A 21374-nucleotide genomic window follows, 5' to 3' on the forward strand; every position below is an offset into this window, starting at 1 on the left:
TTTAAAAGGCAGCACTAGAATTTATTAGCTCCACGATACATTGGCAGGGGAGGGATGTGTCAGTGGCCCAGAGGGAGTGGTTTTCAGCAGCTGTGACTACATGCATGGACTATGCAACCTTGGGCTGCTAAAAGCCTGATTTCTCAAGTTCTATTCTTAATGATAAAGTGATATCGTGCTGAGAGGATCACTTATTCTCTAAGGAAACACAAACAAGGAAAGGGGCATTGCCTAACAAGGCTGAGCAAACTCTTCGCTGGGTTACATCCTAACAGGGAGCTTCAGGCTCTATCTCAATCACCGCTATGATCAAATCACTGAAAACGCTGGGAACAGAGTGAGGATTCCCAAAGAGATCCTTGTCAGGCATCATGGGGAGAAGGGGGATGTGTGGAAAATTTGGAGAAGGTTCCAGAGAAGCATAAGAAAATACTAAAAAGCCAGAAGGGAAGACTTACCGGAAAAAGTAAAGGGAATAAGACTTCTTTAGCCCATGGGGGAGACATTAGAGAAGGCTGGCAGATAATGATGATGATCTTCAAAGTTGCAAATTACTATAATCTGAGAATGGTCACCAGTTACTTTCAAACACAACTGAAGCAGAATAGTAACAGTACATCAGCAGCATGTGGATTTAACTTAGAAAAGAATATCTCCCAAGAACAAATAGTGTAAAACAATTAAACGGCTAATAGAGGTTTTGAAATTTCCTCTTACTGGGCTCTTAAAAAATAGACTTGTCCCTGTCTGGCTTGCTTTCTAGGGAGAAGGAGGAAGAACTGGCAAACCTCTTGGAGTCCTAAATTAGGTCTATTATTTTCACTTATTCCAGACAGAGTGGCTGACAGAAATGATAGAGATAACGCTGACTCCCATCCTTAACCAGGAAATCCAATAAGGTAGCCTTGTAGGGCTGACAGGCATAGGCTGTTGGCCTCCTGGCTCTGCCACTGCCCAGGAGTGTGTGCTCTTAGCAAGGCATCTAACTCCTCTGTTTCCTCATTGGCAAAAACCATGTGGCTGTATTATCCATGTCACAGGTATAGCATGAGGATGACTTCGGAGAATATTTTGAGTGTGCTTAGCCCTTTGAAGATGATCAATGCCTAATCTATTTAAGAGATGAGTGATCTTCTGTAGAAAATACAGTTTATAAGACTGCCGTTTTAAAACACAAAGTAAAGCTATATTGTTCTAAATTTGGGGGTGAAGCATTTGGGGAAAAGACCCAGAAACATCCAGCCTCTCTGAGGGGTATGGGTGTCTCCTCCATTATTGTGAGTCCCCAGTTATCCCCTATCATCTTCTCGGGGAAGCCGGCTTTCTCTCCATGCCAGACCTCTTACAGCGGGTAGCAGTTTCTCTCCTAGGCTGAAGGGAGAATATTTGAGAGCAATGAGCTTGGCACACAATAGGAGCCCCACAGAGGTTTCTTAAAAGACGTAATGAAGTTACCTCATGGTCTACTATCTCTTATTTCCTGGCAGCTATACCCCTATGTCACATTCATGACAGGCATCTTTTTAAGGGCTATGATAACTTGAAACACTATCCCGATTTCTAGGGACAGTCAAGCTACCATTGGCTTGAACAGAGGGTATGGGGGAAGGGTGAAGTTTCTAGGAAACTGTGTGCTCTCTCTTGTGCAACCTTCCCTGAGCTACCTTTCAAGTTCTCCCACTTTGCAAGAGCACTTATCATGAAGCAGAATTGATATTAATCTGAAACACTTATTAAAATAGTAGCAATAAAGCTCATAATAATGATACTTGGCAGGTACTTTACACTTTGCATTCAAGGATCTCAAATGGCTTTTCAACCTGGCTTTGCTATTTTCCAAGCTACTCATGGACTGGACACACAAGCAAAGACACCACTGAGTATGGCTTCCCTGCAGACAAAATTGATTCCATCATTAGGTTCTGAGATTGACATTGTGTTCAATCTATGTACACAAATACACCTGCTACATACAAACACCCACAGATACCTACATCCTAAAAGGCAAAAGTGCTAGAAAGACTTTTTTTTTTTTTTTGAAACAGAGTTTTACTCTTGTTGCCCAGGCTGGAGTGCAATGGCGCGATCTTGGCTCACTGCAACCTCTTTCCCCCAGGTTCAAGCGATTCTCCTGCCTCAGCTTCCTGAGTGGCTGGGATTACAGGGAACCATCACCATGCCCGTCTAATTTTTTGTATTTTTAGTAGAGACGGGGTTTCGCCATGTTGGCCAAGCTGGTCTCGAACTTCTGACCTCAGGTGATCCACCCGCCTCGGCCTCCCAAAGTGTTGGGATCACAGGCGCAAGCCACTGCACCCGGCTGAAGATTTTTTGTCTCTAACACACTTTTGCCTGTATTAGCAGGAGAAACTCTGGAACCCAGGTTTACATTTTAATAGACTTGTTTTATTTTGATATGTCTCTCAACCCTCTTCTCAGGGTATTTAAAAGTACAATTGAAATGTCTGTGTCTGTTTGTTAAAGGCATGGAATTTTAAAAGACTTACTTTTCCTTTAAGTTCATTAAAGAATATTTTGTTTAGGTTTAAATGATTACTTAAAAGCCACACAGGGGTTTATATAAAGTGTTTCTTCTAAGGTACGTTTCCCTTCCCTGGTGGCCCTGCATCTCGCCAAAGAGAGTGACTTGCTCAGTTTCTCAAGTTATTCCTCAGACAGTCCTATTCCTACTTGCAAACAAATGTGGTATTTGGGGTTTCAAGTTCAAAATGTAATTTGGTATCATTTCAGATGTCTTCCTACAGCTTAATAAACATTTTCCCCAGAGGGACTTGGGGTCTGATTTTAATTTGTGGTAGGGTTATGGGCACAGTAAATGTCAATTTTAGCTATAGACAATAAGTCCCTAGTATAAATAGAAATGGAAAGTGACTGACAGTACACTTAAAGAACATGCAAAACATTATGCTTGTTCACTGGTGGTAAGTGTTCCCCCAAAAATCCCTTCACTGGTCTGTCATGATAGCTTGGTTTTCTTTTTTTTTTGAGTCAGAGTCTCACTCTGTCTCCCAGGCTGGAGTACAGTGGCACGTGATCTCAGCTCACTGCAACCTCTGCCTCCCGGGTTCAAGCAATTCTCCTGCCTCAGCCTCCTGAGTAGCTGGGATTACAGGCGCCTGCCTCCATACCCAGCTAGTTTTTGCATTTTTAGTAGAGATGAGGTTTCAGCATGTTAGCCAGGTTGGTCTCGAACTCCTGACCTCATGATCCGCCTGCCTTGGCCTCCCAAAGTGCTGGGATTACAGGTGTGAGCCACCACGCCTGGTCGATAGCTTGGTTTTCTCTTCAGATTGCTGACAACTAGTCACACCAGAACAGAAAGGCCAAATTGTGCTTTCTTAGGATGTGTCAACTTGAAGATCATAAAATGACAAAGTGAAGTAACTGAGTCCTGCATTGTATGGCTTTGAATATGAATACACCAGCAAGAGTGTCTACTGACTCAGCCAGTCCTTTACCTGGTGATTTTAGGCTGTGTCCTCAGTGCCTCTGAGTTTCCCTTTCTTCATGTACAAAAAAAAAAAAAAAAAAAAGGGCTGAATCAACAATCTTCAAGGACATTTTCAACCCTAAAGTTAAATGAGTAGACATGATCAAGAGAGGGTAATCCGGTTGGGTGCAGTGGCTCACATCTGTAATCCTAGTGCTTTGGGAGGCTGAGGTGGGAGGATCTCTTGAGCCCAGGTTTTCAGACAAGCCTGGGCAACATAGCAAGATCTCATCTTTACAAAAAATTTAAAAATGAGCCAGGCATGGTGGGGTGCCTGTAGTGCTAGCTACATGGGAGAATCACTTGAGCCCAGGAGTCTGAAGACACAGTGAGCTATGATCGTGTCACTGCAGAAACAGAGACTCTGTCTTTAAAAAAAAAAAAAAAAAGTGAGAGATCCAGAACGATTATTTATTTCAGGGAAGCAACACATCAGTTAAAAGTAGATTTTCCTCAAATTTGGACACAAATAGATGAGTAATTCCTTACTGGTTGTTCTTGGACTTTCCTTTCCTTGAACAAAAGAAAGGCTCCAATGATCTCTGAGTGCAAGTAACATTTAGCTGAGGAGGGCAGCAGGAACCAGGAATCGTGATGGGTAGGCGAGGAGGTCATTTCTTCTCACATATGAACAATAATCCTTTTGATGAGCAGGAAATAAAGGTTTCACTCTTTGTGCACTAGAATAAGTAATTTATTAGTAAGCACAATAACATCTTTTAGGAGAGGTAGGACAGGTCCCCAAATAAGCAGTTCTGTCTTTTCAGTGTTGGAGCCATCAGACTCATTGGGACTAGGTTTAAATCACACATTTTGAGAATGACAAAAATCCTCCAGGTCTGCCAGGAAAAACATTTCACTACTTCACAGTACATGCTACCTGATACTACCTGCTAAAGAGCTAAGACAACATTCCCTAAGTGCCTAGGTTGAGCCCTGTGGATGATCCAGTCCATGGTACCTGTGATGGTAGGTTTTATGTCAACTTGACTGGGCCATGGGTTGCCCAGATAGCTGGTTAAACATTATTGCTGGGTGCCCCTATGAGGATGTTTCTGGAAGGGATTGACATTTGAACTGGTAGACTGAGTAATGCAGTATACCTTCCCCAATATGGGTGGGCTTCATCTAATCCACTGAGGACCTGAATAGAAGAAGAAGGTGGAGGAAGGTTGAGTGATCTCTCTCTCTGCCTGATTGCTTGAGCTGGGACATCTGTCTTCTCCTGACCTTAGTCTGGGAGCAACACCATTGGTGCTTCTGGTTCTCAGGCCTTCAGAATCCAGTTGGAATTTACACCATCTGCTTTTCTGGGTCTCCAGCTGGCAGATGGCAGATCATGGGGGCTTTTTAGCTTCCATAATCTGGTGAGTCAATTCCTTATAATAAACCATATCTCTCTCTCTCTCTTACTGGTCTGTTTTTCTGGAGAACCCTGACTAGTACAGTGCTCCATCTTTAGATCTTTCCCCTCATATTTCCTTAAATGTATTTGGTAGAAGTGAATTAGCAGATTTCAGGCATTAACTTTGAGATTCCTCATCCTGTACTTCTAATCATTCACCAAGTTCTATTCAATCCACCCCCAAAATAGACCTGAAATGTATCCACTTGGCTCCATCCCTACTGCCAAGATCCTAGTCCAAAACACTGCGTTGTTTCTCTTGGTTTCTTCCAACAGTTTCTGCCTCCAGTTTTGCTCTTCTTCTATCCAAACTCTGACTTGTAGCCAGAATGATCTTCATAAACCAAAGATATGGTCATGACATTTCCCTGTTCAACATTCTTCCATGATTCTCCTCAGCATTTAGGATGTGTTTTCAGTATCTTTTATATGTTCTACCTCATTGATGCCTGTAGTACTGACTTTCCACCTGGCTTGATAGGGTCTTTCCACCCTAGCTTCCATTCATTTCCTAGAATGTGCCACGCTGTTTCCTGCCCCAGGGCCTTGAAGCATCTTTTGATCTTTGCCTGGAAGGTTTTGCCATCTGCTCTTTTGTTGACTAATTCTCATTCATCCTTTAGGTCTCCTTTTAAATATCCCTTTCTTAAAACTTTCTTTGACCCCCAAATTAAAAGTCAAATTTAGCAACCACAAATTTAAAGGGTCACATCGCCCCCTCTGGTTTTCCTTCATGCTATTTCTAAGAATATATTAATAGGTATGGCTATTTTGTTTAGTATCCATCTCTGTGATTAGTCTCAAATCTCCCTGGAGGCAGGGGCTATGCATTTGGGTAAAATCATTCTGGTTTCCTTTCACCATTGGGAAAATGTACACTTACTTTCTGGAGGACACTGCTCTGTCTGGATGGAGAAGCAGAAAGGAGAACATCATAACATAGTTGGAAAGGCTTCTAGAAGTGAAGAAGATTGATCCAACATAAGTGAGCACCAGAGTGCTTGCCTCATGCTATTGGTAATAGATCTTTCTGCTTTTCTGCAGCCTGAGGCTATTTCTCTTGACAAGCACAAAAGTGAAAATGCCAAATGGAAATGTTTTCTTTCCAAGGCTTATAATTTTGCTTTCGGGTAATGCTGAAACATTCAAGTGTTCTTATGAAAGTTAAGTGCTTTCCATTTTTGCCATGGTTTCAGTTGTTGAAGCCCTCCAAAAGGATTAAAACCTATAACTACTTTTATATAAAATTGCCAAGTATCAAATATATATGCCAAACAAACCTCTTTAATTAAAACAAGGCTGAAAGAGCTATAATTGTAAGTGCCACGGACTGCTATTCCTTATAAGGAAGAAAACTGAAAAAAGATCTTCTGTTATATTACTCAAAAACAAAGCAAACAAAATCAATGATTTCAAAGTCTAGCATGGCTGAGAAAATTCATTTTCTTAATATGGATTGAACTTCAGAGTGATAGGGCAGAGTGGACATACGAGAATGACTGTCTACAGCAAATTTCTGGCAGACGCTTTGGCCTATTGGTTCACAGCCAGTATTTGTCTTCATAAATGAATTCCACATCTTTATTAAGTATTTCTCTTTTTATTATTTGAAACATACTTTAAATATTTTGTTTTATAATGTCCTGGAAACTGATACAATTCCTTCCAGATCAAGGAAGATGATAAAAATCAATTATATTTTTTTTACTTTTAGAGCAATTACAAAAAATTTATGCTCCAATTTGTCCATTACTATGAATATCATTTGATGTCACATGTAAACAACTTGGGCAGCCAGAATGAAAGGTATCCTTCTGACTAGGTAATTTTTCAAAGAGCTCTAAGTGACTATTAGATAGAAATATATACCCCTAGTTTGAGTTGATTTGTAGAAGAGTATGTAATAAGAATTATAGATTTTAAATTGGAATCAACCTTTTATAAGAAAATCCCCTGCAAGAACCAACCAAAACACATCAAAAGCCTGAAGTGAGCCTCCAATGTCAGATCCTTTACAGAAGCAAGTCACAGTTTGTAACTCAGAGAATAAATCTTATTAAAATGAATTTTATCTGCCACGGATGGAATTTCAAAGTTGGCCCATTTACAAATGAGTTAATTTGCTTTATCCAAAATAAGAGGGATTTGGGGGGTCCATTTAAATCATTAGAATGGCTGGTTCAGGGTACAGAGAGGGGCTGGACTTCATCTCCACAGCCCCCGCAGAAACTAGACTTGTCTTCCCTGTGCCTCAGAACCCAGTTCTCAAAGCCTCCTAATGGGTTTCACTGTTTTCTTTCCAGTGCTTATCATAATCAGGGAGCTGCACATTTGCATCCCTAATGGACCTTTTTCAAAAGTGTGTTGACATTTCAGTAGGTTTCGAATAGCTCTTAATGCTTCTCTCAATTTGGGCAGGTGCCCACAAATCTCCTTATATGGGTCTCCACATACAGACTGTCTACTTTACTCACAGGGTTGGTGGGTTCTTTTTTTTTTTTTTTAAATCCCTGGGAACCTATCTTAATTATATTCTTAAAAAAAATGAAAACTCAGAAGTTGGATGACTCAGAAAATGACCATCTAGCTGGGTGCCTACATGCAGGGCAGCATCCTAACTCTATCTGTGAAACTTAGGCCTGAGTTAAAAGTATCCTCCCTCGGTGGTAGATTCACTTTTTGGAGCTTCTATTTTTATCGAAAGGAAATAGATATAAATAAGGCCATCAAGATAAACACAGGTTACAGGAGAGAGTTGAAATCAAGCAGGAAGCTCATCATCTGAGCACAAACTCCCCTGCGTTTTACTCCTCATTTTTCCTAGGAGGACTAAGAATCCAGAAAGCGTCCAGAGGGGCAATTTTAGTCCCACCTAACTTTGGGTAACTTCAATAAACATTTGATACAACAGAAATACAGCTAAACTTATTTTTTTAGGCTTTTTGTTGTTGTTGTTGTTGTTGTTAAACTTTTACTCAGCTTCTGCTGTATCTCAGGAACTGTGCTGAGAGCCTAGCGTGAATAAAAGATCATTGCTGCCCTGCAGGAATTCATCATTTATGAAGGCAAATAGCCAGGGAAGTCAGCTAATGGTGTAATGGGAGATACCCCCCAAAGTGTTATTTAATACCCTGGGGGTTCCAGGGGATGGTCCTTGAAGAGGAGACACATGAATTGTTCCAGGAAAGATGAGAAGTTAGCCCTGCGTCGTGGGCACACGCATGTATGTGTGTGTATGCGCGCATGTGTTTGTGAGTCAGAGAGATGTTGGTAGTAGAGGCTCCAGAGCTTACTGTCTGTGAAAGGTGGGTTGTTAAAATGTGTCAACAAAGGCTGAGAAGATATTAAACAACTACTGTCATTCATAACTTAATAACATGAAAATGATCTCTGGATGATAACAATCCTTTCTAGAAATATCGACTGTCTGATGTATGTCCCATTTAGATGATGCCCTTGTATACATCAAATCGGGAACTATATACATATAAAAATGTTAAAACTGATTTCCCAGTATTTCAGGTAGGTGCCTGAGTTACAAATTAAAAGAACCATTTGATAGACTATACTGCACACTTTGGTCATTTTTGCATTAGAGAGAGACATTTGGGGCAAGTTGGGGGGAGGCACTGGAGCTCTCGGGCAGGGGACTCGGTATTTTTCAGAATTAAAAAACCCCTTCTTGACCCTATTGTTCTATATTAAGCGCCTTTGGAAAAGGTGAAAATAGAGCCATAATTTGGCCCTACTATTTCTGTTTCTAAAAAGCCTTTTCCAAGACAGAAAGTTGATATAACATGTTTTCTCTTCAGTATTTCCAGTTTTCATTTTTTTTTTTTATATACAGTTCAATAAATACAGATAAGCATAAGATGGTGAGAGTCAGGGGGTAGATTTTATCAATCACTGTTATGCACTATCTTCCCTGGAAGTACTGAAAGTAGTTTTCTGAGTTTAGTGTGACATTTCCTCTCCCTTTTAGGTACTGCTTTTGCAACAAATTAATTTTGGTTCCTAGAGAGCACACTCCTACCTCAAAGTGCTGTGTAAGATGCTCCCCTAACAAGAGAATAAATAGATTTTTCCATGACTTCCAGCATAGAATTAAAACATATAAAGATAGCTTTTTCTTGGCTACATTGACTTGAAATATTTTGAAAAAATACATTGTTATCTCCTAGTTTCTTTCTTTTCTTTTTTTCTTTTTTCACTTTCGGAGGGCAGCAAAGTTAATACCCTAGTTTCTAAACCGATATTGGCAGTCACTGAATACACCCTTTCTTTCAAATGAAAAAAAAAAAAAAGAAGAAGAAGAAAGGAAGGAAGGAAGGAAGGAAGGAAGCAAACCTTGGTCATCCTGGCTTAAATATGAAAATGAAACAAGAATATGAGACAAGGCAGCCTCACAGAGCAAATGGCCCAGCCCATGGCTTCCCACCCGGGCCCTCTCCCTCCCTTATTGTGTGTATCTCGCTCAAAACCCACTTCTGTGCTTTTGCATATGAAAAATGAGGCTGTAAAAGGGTCAGCCTGTAAAAGGCATAGCTAGTAAAAAATAATTGGAGGGCATTGAATACAGACGATGTGCACCGTTCATAAGATAATTAGTCCCGGGATCCTTACTGTGTTGCTCCTGAGGTTCCTCACGCCAGGAAGAATTCTGAGGTGTGGAGAAGTTATATCACAGCTTACTCAACAGAGAAGCTATAAAAGAATGCACATTTCCAAGACCATTCCCAGCAACTTGAAAGCCTCATCTCATATCTTGCCTTCATAAAACATAGCATTTCCACACTGTGGCTGTTTTAATAAACCAATGAATAGTTCTCTCCAATCTGTTTGCTTTTAGTGGACTTACTTTCCTTCTCCAAAGATCCTGGCACTATAATGTCAGACAAATGTCTAGAATAACCATGCACTGCTCTGGACACCAATGAATAAAATATAGAAAATACTGCCTATCCTCAGAGTGCATTATTCCACTTAGAAAATGGTAAATTGGATAGTATTGGGAGAGGATTCATGTATTTTTGAGTTGTGGGGTTACTTTCTGGTAATCGCCTGACTTGAAACTTTAATCAGGAAGTTCTCTTAGCCCTGTGAGTGATTTTTTTGGGGGGGATGGGGGGGTGGGGGGTGGGGGGGTGGAGGGGGTGGGGGGAAGGCAGGGAGGTTGGGGGATGAGGAAGGAGAGCATTAAAGAATTGAGAAAATGACTAAGCCCCACAGGCCTTTTTTTCTTGTCATACAGTTGTTGTCAAAAAGATTCACTATTATGTCTGGGATAGGGAAACTCCATGGCATTTTGCGTCCAGTAAAAATGTCTCAAACCATTTTTCAAACATTTTGAGGTTTGGCACAAACCTGAAATCCATCTTGCCAAGCACTTTCCCCCCCTTAATTCTTAAACCCATGTGTCTTTCAAGGGAAATTTAATCCGTATGTTTCTGATTCATTTACACTTAACTCATCAAAATGGTGTTTTGTAAGAGCTATTTGATGTTCAAGAAGTCTTATGAGCTTCTCTTTTTATAAGTCTGAAAAGCCTTTCTTTCTGAGAACCCAGAAAATTGTATTTTACCAGCTGTAGGCCAAATGATTTGAGCTGTGTTAAAAATCAAGAACCTGCTGAATTTAGGAGGCATACAGCAGACACAATGACATAAATAAACATCCCCATGTGTCCACCTGCTCATACATCAACTGAAGACCTTTCTAACTCATTCCTTCCCTGAAGAAGTCTATCCCTTAAGGCCGAAGAACAAATTACAACGCTGAGGCAGAAAAGAACGATGGTCCTATAGCAAAGATCCCCATTGGTTCTGGAGATTCCCAATTGAGATTCCCAGCTCAGCATCCATGGGAATAAATCCAGTTGCATTTTGTTAGATGAATCTATTACCTGAGAAATAAAATAATCATTGAAGGCCAGAACTAGATGGATGTCATGAAATTTCTAATCCAGTAGGATTTGGATTTTGTTCCAAGGACCTCTGAGTGGGGGTGGGGGTGACTTATGGGAGGAGATATGGACCAGTCAGGGATCTGTTTTCCATACTGGGCTTTTCCACAAGAGGATTTCTTAAGAAGTAGTCTCAGGATAACTTCAGTTTGAAAACAAATACCTTAATTTTACATGAGGACACAGAGTTTGGAGAAAGGAATCTTGGAGTTGGGACAGAACTTGAAATACAACCCAGGTCCCCTGATCCTTGCCCAGCATTCCGGTGGCCTTTCTATGATACCAGTGTGTTTCCAATGCTGGTTGCACTTCATTAGGGGGCCAATTAGTGAGAAATTGGTGAAATCAGCTTAATCTGACATTACCAGCATTTTAGAACAATACATACATATCTAATACATCAGATATCCAAATAATGTTATACACAGTAAAAATTAAGTATTATTCCATAAAAATTATGTGTGTATATATAAATATGTGTGTGTGCATATTATACACATAATCCAATGTATATTCACATATACACACATGTATATATTTCCATGTGTATATACACAAATATACACATATACACACATGTATATATTTCCATGTGTATATACACAAATATACACATATACACACATATATGTAAAGTGTATATATACACATATATGTGTATGTAATGTATGTATATGTGTATATATATGTATATGTGTGTATGTAGTATGTGTATATGTGTATATATTTGTACATATGTACATGTGCAGGTGTATATATGTGTGTACATATATATGCATATGTGTGGGTATATTGGGCTGTGATACAGAATATATTTCTCACTATTGCTCATATCAAAAAAATTTAAAAACTACTATACAGAAAACCACATTTTGTTCCCTCATGGTTCAGTCAATAGTGGTTTTCAATTTGCCTCATTAAAGATCACGTGGCTGGAAAAACCCAATAAGATCCTTCTCACTTCAGTAGAGGAAATCCTACAAAACACTGGTCCATTTCAAAGGGGGCTTAAATACACAGCTCAGAAGAAACGAATAAAGAAAAAGAGGAGGAGGAGGACAGATAACTCTTTGAGAAAAGAAAGCGTCATATCCATCTTCCTATGATTTATTTACAAATGGCAGGAAGGATTTCTGATTTGCATTCAGTGCATCTGCACAGCTGAAGATGCAGACATATGAGCTCCAGCATAGTTCCACAGTGCATTTTCCAAGCACTTAACAATCATTAATTAGTTAGAAACATCCTTTCAAGGTCGGGAGACACAATAGTTCATCTCCACACAACGGAGCTTTGGAGGCTCCCGGGCAGCCGAATGGTACGGCACCTGGGTAATGACTGTGGGAAGATTAATTGGGTTAACTGGCTGTGAAGAATCTTGTGAAAATGCTGCTCCACTGCACTGTCAGATGTCAGAGAAGGCCAGCGTCCTTTGTGCCTAACAGCTGAAAGCTGCCTCCATGGGAAAGGATGCAAAGTCATTAAAACAACTATGAATTACCCTTTGCTCTCTTTTTTTCAGAATCATAATGAAGTGACAAGTTTTCTGTGGTCACAAAGTGCTGGAGTCTCTTTGGGATTAAAGTGCAAAGTGGGGCTGTTTGGGAATTGTGGTCTAAAACTGTTCCCTAGGTGGGGAGGAAGAGGGAGGAAGCAGTGTGTTCAGAGCCCAGAGGTCACATCCTGCAGGTGGGTGGGTGCTGGTTCTGGGGCAGCTTCCAAGCTCTGTCCTCATCAGACATGCACTCAGTGTAGCCAGGGCTCAGGCAGGGAGAGGGAGGAGAGAAGAGACTGGTGGGAAGCAAAGAGCTGGACTCCAGGACATTTACCCCAATGCTATTAGGGCCCACAACTTCAGGGCCCACTAACTAGACCCAAGGGGGGCTCATGGCTGGAGGCAAAAAGCAAGTTATCTTGTGGCCTCTGCACCCCTCTCTCCAGACCAGAGGGTGGAGTCTCTGCACAGCTGCCTGAATGATTTCCAGCGTCTCAAGGGCCTGCCTGTTGGTTGCTCCCTCCCACTCCACCATCCCCAGGAGTCAGAACTCAAAAAGGGACTGCAAAGCATTAGCCTGGGCAATATGACAGAATTCCTGGCACCAGGAAGCTCACTGACCTGGCAGGGCAGAAATGTGCTCCTCACTGCCTTAGAGCTTGGTCTGGGCCCCGACACCAATGGTTTTATGATACAGAATAACTCTCTTCATATTTTTGGATGACCTCGATTTCTTCTCTTCCCTCCCTCCCTCCCTCTCTCCCTCCCTCTGTGGCCCAGGCTGTAGTGCAATGGCGCCATCACGACTCACTGCAGCCTGGAACTTCCAGGCTCAAGTGATCCTCTTGCCTCAGTCTCCAGAGTAGCTGGGACTATAGGTGCATGACACCACGCCCGGCTAATTTTTTTTTTTTTTTTGTAGAGAGGAGGTCTCCCTACATTGCTCAGACTAGTTTCAAACTCTTGGGCTCAAGCTATTCTCCCATCTTGGCCTCCCAAATTGCATGCTGTGATTACAAGAGTTAGCCATCATGCCTGGCCTTTGATTTCTTAATCTGTAAGGTGAATGGGTTGGGTTGAAACATCAATCTTTAGGTTCTGGCTTCCTCAGTGCATTTAGAATTATAAGACTGGACCAGGCTCAGTAGCTCATGCCTATAACCCTGGCTACTCAGGAGGCTGAGGCGGGAGGATTGCTAGTGTCTAGGAATCTGAGACTAGCCTGGGCTACACAGGGATACCCAGTCTCCACAAAAAAATTAAAAACATAGCCACATGTCATGGTGTGCACCTGTAGCCCCAGCTACTCAGGAGGCTGAGGCAGGAGGACCACTTGACCCCAAGAGTTTGAGGCTGCAGTGAGCTGTGATTGTGTCAGTGGGTGACAGAGCGAGACACTGTCTCTAAAGAAAAATTAAAAAAAAAAAGAATTATAGATGATTATTCTACTACTAAGGAAGTTCTGGATGGTGAGAGCAAATTCAAATCAAATGACGTTTCCTGTGACCTGTACACATCACAGGGAGCTTCCTGTTTGCCCTCACAGGAAGGAAATGGCAAAAAGCAGCCATGTATTGAAGTAGGGCAAGATCTGAACTCAGAAAAATAATATGGCTATAGAGAGGCCACTGCATGATCCATATTAGGGTGGATGCTGGCGAGAGCAAAACTAAAGGTGAAAATGCTACGCAAGAGCAATTTACATCTACGTTTATACTAAATGGGTTTATTATAATTGCTGTTATTATGATTAATTTCAGAGGAATTAAATGGGATCAGCCCTTTATTGCAAAGTGTTGCTGAGCTGACGGAAGTGTTATGATAAATAAGAAGGTCAAGAAGAGGCAGATGCAAAAGAAAAGTTACTCTACGTCATCTAAAAAAGAAATCTACTACTTAACTAAAAGCGGTGAAAAAAGACCCTGCCCTTTTGATGTTGAAATAAACTACAGTACATTGAAGTGAGAGCTGAAACCTCGTTTTCTGACCAATGACATGTACAGCCAGAGTATGATTCTCTCTTCACCTCTCCACCCGCTCATGACCTCACCTGCATTCTGTGACTCGGTTTACTTTTCTTGGAAGGAACTGTTACATGACAGTATTTCTCTCTACATTATTAATGCCCAAAATATATTATTATCCAGACTTCCAAAGAAGTCAACTGGTTCCATTATTAAATAACTAACATTTGCTAGCACTCACTATGCTAACTAAGTGTATTATGCTCTTGTGGATTCCATTTCATGGACAAAGTAACCGAGGCTCAGAAATGTTCAATAGAGTGTCAAAAATCACATAATTAGAAAATGGCAAAGCCAGAGTTTGCCCCCAGATCTGTCTGACTCCAAAACAATCCACAGGGCCCAATCGCATCTGGCCATATTGATTATGAGGAATTAGGCTTCCCCTCTCTGCACAAAAGTTTGTTTTGCAGACTTTTTCTTTTTTTTTTTTTTTTTTTAAGCAGTGATACAAGCCCCATTGAGGGCAGAGGGGCAGAGCCAAGTGGGCAGACAGGCCCAAAATGCTGCAAGAGGGCCAGCTGGACTGTCTGCCGTGTCAGCACATGGGTACAGCTCAACATGACTTCAATTCAAGATCTTTGACTTGCAAAATAAAAAGTTTGTGGAATCCTAAAATATGGTAATTCATGGTAGGCATTCCAGTTCACACAGCGCAGTCTCCTGACCCCATTTTCCCATTAAGATGACTGATCAAATCTACGCATTAATAGGTACTTTGACATTCATTGGGGGCCATATTATTTCTTTTTCTAGGCTTTGCTTTTTGGACACGTCCAGTTCTATTTTAGTTATTCAGATGGAAAAGAAAAAAAATCATAAGGTAGAATTCAGTGTTTTGGCACCATGTGAAGAGAGAGAAAGAAAGACTTTGTTGCTAGCTAGATGAGTCTTGGCTATTGTCTAACTACTGTCCCACTCTCCATAATAATTGTGAACTATTGATTAATTCTTCTTGGGTGCAGCATTGCTTCATCAATCATTAAATAAGTTCTCTTGCCAGTGCAGGTACAGGAAGGAAAGATGTACGGACTTGTGTTAAAGCGTTTGTGTACTATGGAGTGGATTTTGGAGTGCTAAGTCAATTTCAGTTTTCAACGGTGCGTAAGTCTTTAAGAAATTACTCTTGTTGTAACCCAAACACATGAAATGCACGCCTCTGAAAGCACCCAGTCTTTGTTGTTGTTGTTTGTTTGAGACGGAGTTGCTCTGTCGCCCAAGCTGAAGGGCAGTGGCGCGATCTCGGCTCACTGCAACCTCCGCCTCCCAGGTTCAAGAGATTCCGTGCCTCAGCTTCCGGAGTAGCTGGAATTACAGGCATGTGCCACCATGCCCGAGGTTGGCCTGGTTATCCTCAATTTACAGAGAAGATAGAAACTCTGGCACAGAGAGGTGAAGCGGTTTGTCAAAGTCACACAACCAGTAAGTAGAAGAGTGATTGAATCCAGGCCTTTTAAACCCCAAAGGCCATGCACTTTTCAGGAGACCCCACCTGGCTTCTCTGATTAGTAGATGCCTGTATTTTTAGTAGAGACAGGGTTTCATCACATTGGCCTGGCTGGTCTCGAACTCCTGACCTCAAGTGATCTGCCTGCCTCGGCTTCCCAAAATGCTGGGATTACAGGCATGAGCCACCACCTCTGGCCACACCCAGTCTTATAGCATACATTTTAATCACAAACAGCAAAGCCATTTAAAAATCACAAATTGAAATTCAGACCACAACATTTGTATTGGCCTGGCCCACACTTACCAATGCCACCCATTTTCCTTCCTCTTCCTGGCCATTCTCCACATCCCTGCATTGTGACTGCCCACTCAGATACTTGCACATGCATCTTTCTGCAATATCCAATGTAAAAGGAGTCCCCTTATGAAGGTCAGAATCCCAAAAAAACAAACAAAAAGGGAGCAGAAAGGAGAAGCTAGTGCTTTATTCCACAGCTGCTTCTTTCCACCTCCCAAGTTCAAGCAATTCTCCTGCCTCAGCCTCCTGAGTAGGTGGGACTATAGGTGCATGCTGCCATGCCCAGCTAATTTTTTTTTTTTTTTTATATTTTGGTAGAGACGGGGGTTTCACCGTGTTGCCTAGGCTTGGTTTCAAACTCCTGAGCTCAGGCAGTCCACTCACCTCGGCCTCCCAAAGTGCTGTGATTAAAGGTGTGAGCCACTGCGCCTGGTCACAGCTGCTTCTTTTTAAAGTACACGTCCAGATTGGCCCAGCCCATTTTCTGTCAGGCACATGACAGGGCTCATTCTCAGTCTACACTAATTTCTGCTTCTTAATGTTGACCTGGCCTTCCTGACCAAAGCTTACTAAGTAAAATCTGAGACAATGCTTCTTTCAAGCAGCTTGAGACACCATAGGCTCTTTTGCAGCTTAGATTCGGGGATCCCAGCATGGAACTCTCAAGATGCCTCTTGGGCCGCATAGATGTTGTATAATTCCACCACCCGCCATCCTCTCTTCCACTTGCCTCCTTGGAAGTCCCTTTCTCTTCAGTCTACAAAACATCCTTTTTTAACCGGAGTCTCGCTCTGTTGCCCAGGCTGGAGTGCAATGGTGCAATCTCACTGCAACCTTTGCCTCCTGGGTTCAAGCAATTCTCTAGCCTCAGCTTTCCAAGTAGCTGAGATTACAGGCAACCGCCACCACACCCGGCTAATTTTTGTAGTTTTAGTAGAGACAGGTTTCACCATGTTGGCCCGGCTGCTCTCGAACTCCAGACCTCAGGTGATCTGACTGCCTTGGCCTCCCAAAGTGCTGGGATTACAGGCGCAAGCCACCATGCCTGGCCTAGAAACTTCTTTTAGTCAGGCTAGGAATAGAATTCAGTTCTCATGACTGAATTCACTCACCTCCATCTCACTTTCTTTTCTTGTTCACGGTGCCACATGACCGTGGATGGGCAGTAAGAATCCTTTCTTCCAAACTGTGACGTCCTGTGTTCCTCCCTCCACCCAGATCATGGGAAATTTGGCATTTTAATCGCTAGTATCCTCACGTCACTTCAGTCAGAATGGTCCTTGTACTTCTCTGTTTCTAGGACCTTGTGTGATCTCAAACCTGCTTGATTTCCAGAATTTAAAAAAAGGGCATAACAGAAGAAAGGCTAGAGAAAGAAGAAGGCTGAGTAATGCTGGGACAAGAAGCCCAGTTAGAGTCAGGGAGGCCGTACCTGCAGCAGGGACTGCTGTGAGGAGAATCCTATCCAACAGAATCCTCAACAACACAAACCACCAAGATTTCTTCCCCATCGGCTCACTATGTGCCAGGGGCCTTAAAACCTTATCTCCCTCCATCCGGCTTGGGCAACAGACTGAGACTCTGTCTCAAAAACAAAAACAAAAACAAAAACAAACAAACAAACCCTTATCTCCAACCGTTGCAATGGCTCCATGAGGTCAGTCTGGTTATCCATAATTTACAGAGAAGGTAGGAACTGTGGCACAGAGAGGTGAAGTGCCTTGTCAAAGTCACACAGCCAGTAAGTAGAAGAGTGATTGAATCCAGGCCTTTTGAACCCCAAAGGCCATGGTCTTTTTGGGAGACCCCACCCTGCTTCTCTGACTAGCAGTGCCTGCTTGATGTTATCCCCATCCTTCCTGTCACAGAAGGTCTCACCAAGGGAAACATGGGAGGGCAAGGAGGAAGAATGTGAGTTCAGCATCGCCCATGGTGATGCTTAGGCATGGACAGCTGGCACTGTTCTGCTCTGTGTCTGGTGGGCAGAGGGAAGAGATTGATGCATCTTTTGTTGTGCTAGCAAAGCCATCTCTCCTCCTCCACCTGCTCACCTGTGGAGCACAGCCCCAGGGACCCTGTGGAAGGCAAACCCATGGAATGGCCATGTCCCAAGGGAAGGTAAAACACGGTCACTGTCACCAGGACTCCCCAACTGGGTATTTGATGACTTTCATTGACAGGCAAGGGCATTATGCCCCTTCCCTTACCAAGTCAGGGTGGTGATGGAAAGTTTGTTGGTGATGGTGAGCTAGACCTAGAGTGAACTGGACTCCAGTCGCCAGAGCTTATATGTACTTGGGTAAGCCTGACTCTCAGTTTTTACATTGACAAAAACAACACACACACAGACACACACCCCAAATACAAGCAAACTGGGAGAATTTACAGGCCATAAACTTTTCTAAAAGATCCTGCACATCTTTCAGATTCATGAAATGGTGTCAAAAATGCAGAAGACACACGCTCTTGTGCTTCAGTTGCTCGCAAGGAGCAGAACAGTATTTTTAATAAATTTATTCCCCCAAAGATTGCATGACTACTTGATAAGTTCCTATAATTTTAACATAAACTCGAGTTGTTAAAGGAGATTTAGGGCTACATTTGAAAACCTTCAGAAATCATGAAAGGCAAAACTGTGTGCTTGTTCATACCAGAAAGCAGAACAGGATGGATGGATTGTAACAGTGTCCATATTTTGATTGTAGTAATGTACTACCACAGTTTTGCAAGATGTTACCATTGAGGATAACTGGGCAAAGAATACATGGGAATCTCTCCATATCATTTATTTACTTTTTTTTTTTTTTTTTTTGAGACAGAGTGTCGCTTTGTTGCCCAGGCTGGAGTGCAGTGGCGTGATCTCGGCTCACTGCAACCTCCGCCTCCCGGGTTCACACCATTCTCCTGCCTCAGCCTCTGAATAGCTGGGACTACAGGTGCCCGCCATCACGCCTGGCTAATTTTTTGTATTTTTTAGTCGAGACGTGGTTTCACCGTGTTAGCCAGATGGTCTCGATCTCCTGACCTCGTGATCCACCCGCCTTGGCCTCCCAAAGTGCTGGCATTACAGGCATGAGCCACCGTGCCTGGCCCTTTCCATATTATTTCTTATGAATGCATGTAAATTTACACTTATCTGAATAAAAATTTTTAATTAAAAACCAAAAATCTAAACAAAAACCATGACACAGAACCAAACCGTCATCAAACAGTGGAATTAATTTGTAGCCCTCTGGGTTACTGTGGGTAAGTGTAATGAGCTGAGATCATGTAAGTGCAACCTGGTATCACAGCTGGCATGGAGAAGCCACAGACAGGCTAGCGCTCCTGGCCTTGTCTCTGTCAGTCACAAGCAGAGCATTTCTGAATATGAGTGAACAATTCGGAGCCAAGTCAACATAAATTGTAATGCTCTAAAAAAAGAAATCATGCCCTCTTTATTCCTGAAGAGTCCCAAGCACACACTTGGCACTCATCAAACTATGCACAATGACTAATAATCTTCACCACTGGTTTCATTTTAGCTCTGGGTAATTTCTTCCCACAGATAGGCATAGTTAAGGTCCTTCCCTGTGCGCAATTAAGCTGGGCCCATAAGTACATAAATACATACTTTACAACAAGGCTACTACCCCGGATACATAAATATATACTTTATAATAAGGCTACTACCCTGGAATTTGGCTGAAGAATAGGAGTATTGTCTGGAGAATTATCTAACAAGCACATACAGTTTTGCCTTTCATGATCTTTGAAGGTTTTCAAATGTAGCCTTAAATCTCCTTTAAAAACTTGAGTTTATGTTAAAATTACAGAAACTTATCAAGTAGTCATGCAATCTTTGGGGGAATAAATTCATTAAAAATACTGTTCTGCTCCATGTGAGCAACTGAAGCACAAGGGTCTGTGTCTGCTGCATTTTTGGCACCATTTCATGAACCTGAAGGGTGTGCAGGATCTTTTAGAACAGTTTCTGGGCAGGTGAATTCTCCCTCGTCTACTCTGCCACTCTTTTTGGCAGTCTTACCTAGGTAATTTATCTCATTGAGTCTCCTCAAAGGTAGCATTTGAAAACTAAAAAGTTTACCGTGTTTGTTTTTTTGCCAAAAAGCAAAAAGTAAACAAATAAAAATCAAACTTCAAAGTGGAGAAAGAATACTCCTGTCCATCCTCCCCCATTCACTTCTTTTCAAGTACTAATTCATCCTGAATTTCAAATGTACTTTTCTCTGAAAAGCTATGCCAAATACTCTTTAGCAAACTTTTGCATAGAACATGGATATACACACAGAACTTTCGAGTGGAAAGAGACTTCAGAGATTATCTAAGATTGGTTCCCCATGCGGCGAGCAGCTTCTAGCCCACCTTGCCCTTTCCTGACCTTTAGAGCAGAGCCCAGGTGGTTTAAATGATTTGTTCAAGGTCAAGCATCAGAATTAACACTCAGGCCTCCCCACACATCATGCTATTTCCTCCAAAAATTACTTCTCCCCACTGCTCCCCACTTCCACCTCTGCCCAAAAAAGGAGGAAAGAGAGAAGATCCATAAAGTCATAATTAATGATATCCAAAACATGCGTTAAATAAATAAATATAGACATATTTCTGGTATGTGCCGCATGCCTCAATATGCATCCAGCTGTAGAATGATCACAACTAAATAAGCCCAAGAGAAGTTGTGAAGTGCCCAGAATGAGAAAGTGTTGGACTTGCCCTCTTGTTTCAGAGGGTTTCAGTTTATTACTATCTAATAATGCTGGATGGTGTCAGAAAGCACTCAACCCAGGCAGCATATCACAATACGAAATCTCTTCTATGAAACAGAAACGTGGTAATAATTTTCGAAACATCAAAGTCTCTCTGAGTACACGAGATCCTTAAAACATTAAGAACACAATCCTTTGCCCCTCTCTTGCTGTATTTCATGTTAATTTCTTACTCTCAAATATTAACAACTCAATCATGAAGTCTTCATCATCACCCCCTCACTACTGAAGCATATCATCTAAAAAATTAATTTAAGAACATCAAACTCTTAAAGACAGCACCGGATTAATTAGCACGTGGAACAACAGAAAGTCAACACGCTCAAGTAAATGCACAATTGCTGTTAACCTTCGCTGAAATAATAGGGGAAAGACTATAACTACTTTTAAGGATCATCATCTATTACTTTTAAAACCTGCAGTATATTCTTAATAATAAATGGAACAGCACAATCACTTTTCAT

At 41.8% G+C, this 21374-nt stretch overlaps 1 protein-coding gene across 4 annotated transcripts in view; it reads right to left on the reverse strand.

The window, feature by feature from the left end:
• Positions 1–21374, reverse strand: part of CREB5 (cAMP responsive element binding protein 5) — a 415731-nt gene that overhangs the window by 116309 nt on the left and 278048 nt on the right. The gene's annotated exons all lie outside the window — the stretch shown is intronic.

Source organism: Macaca fascicularis, chromosome 3 (assembly GCF_037993035.2).
Source record: "Macaca fascicularis isolate 582-1 chromosome 3, T2T-MFA8v1.1".
In the NCBI taxonomy this organism is placed as follows: domain Eukaryota; kingdom Metazoa; phylum Chordata; class Mammalia; order Primates; family Cercopithecidae; genus Macaca; species Macaca fascicularis.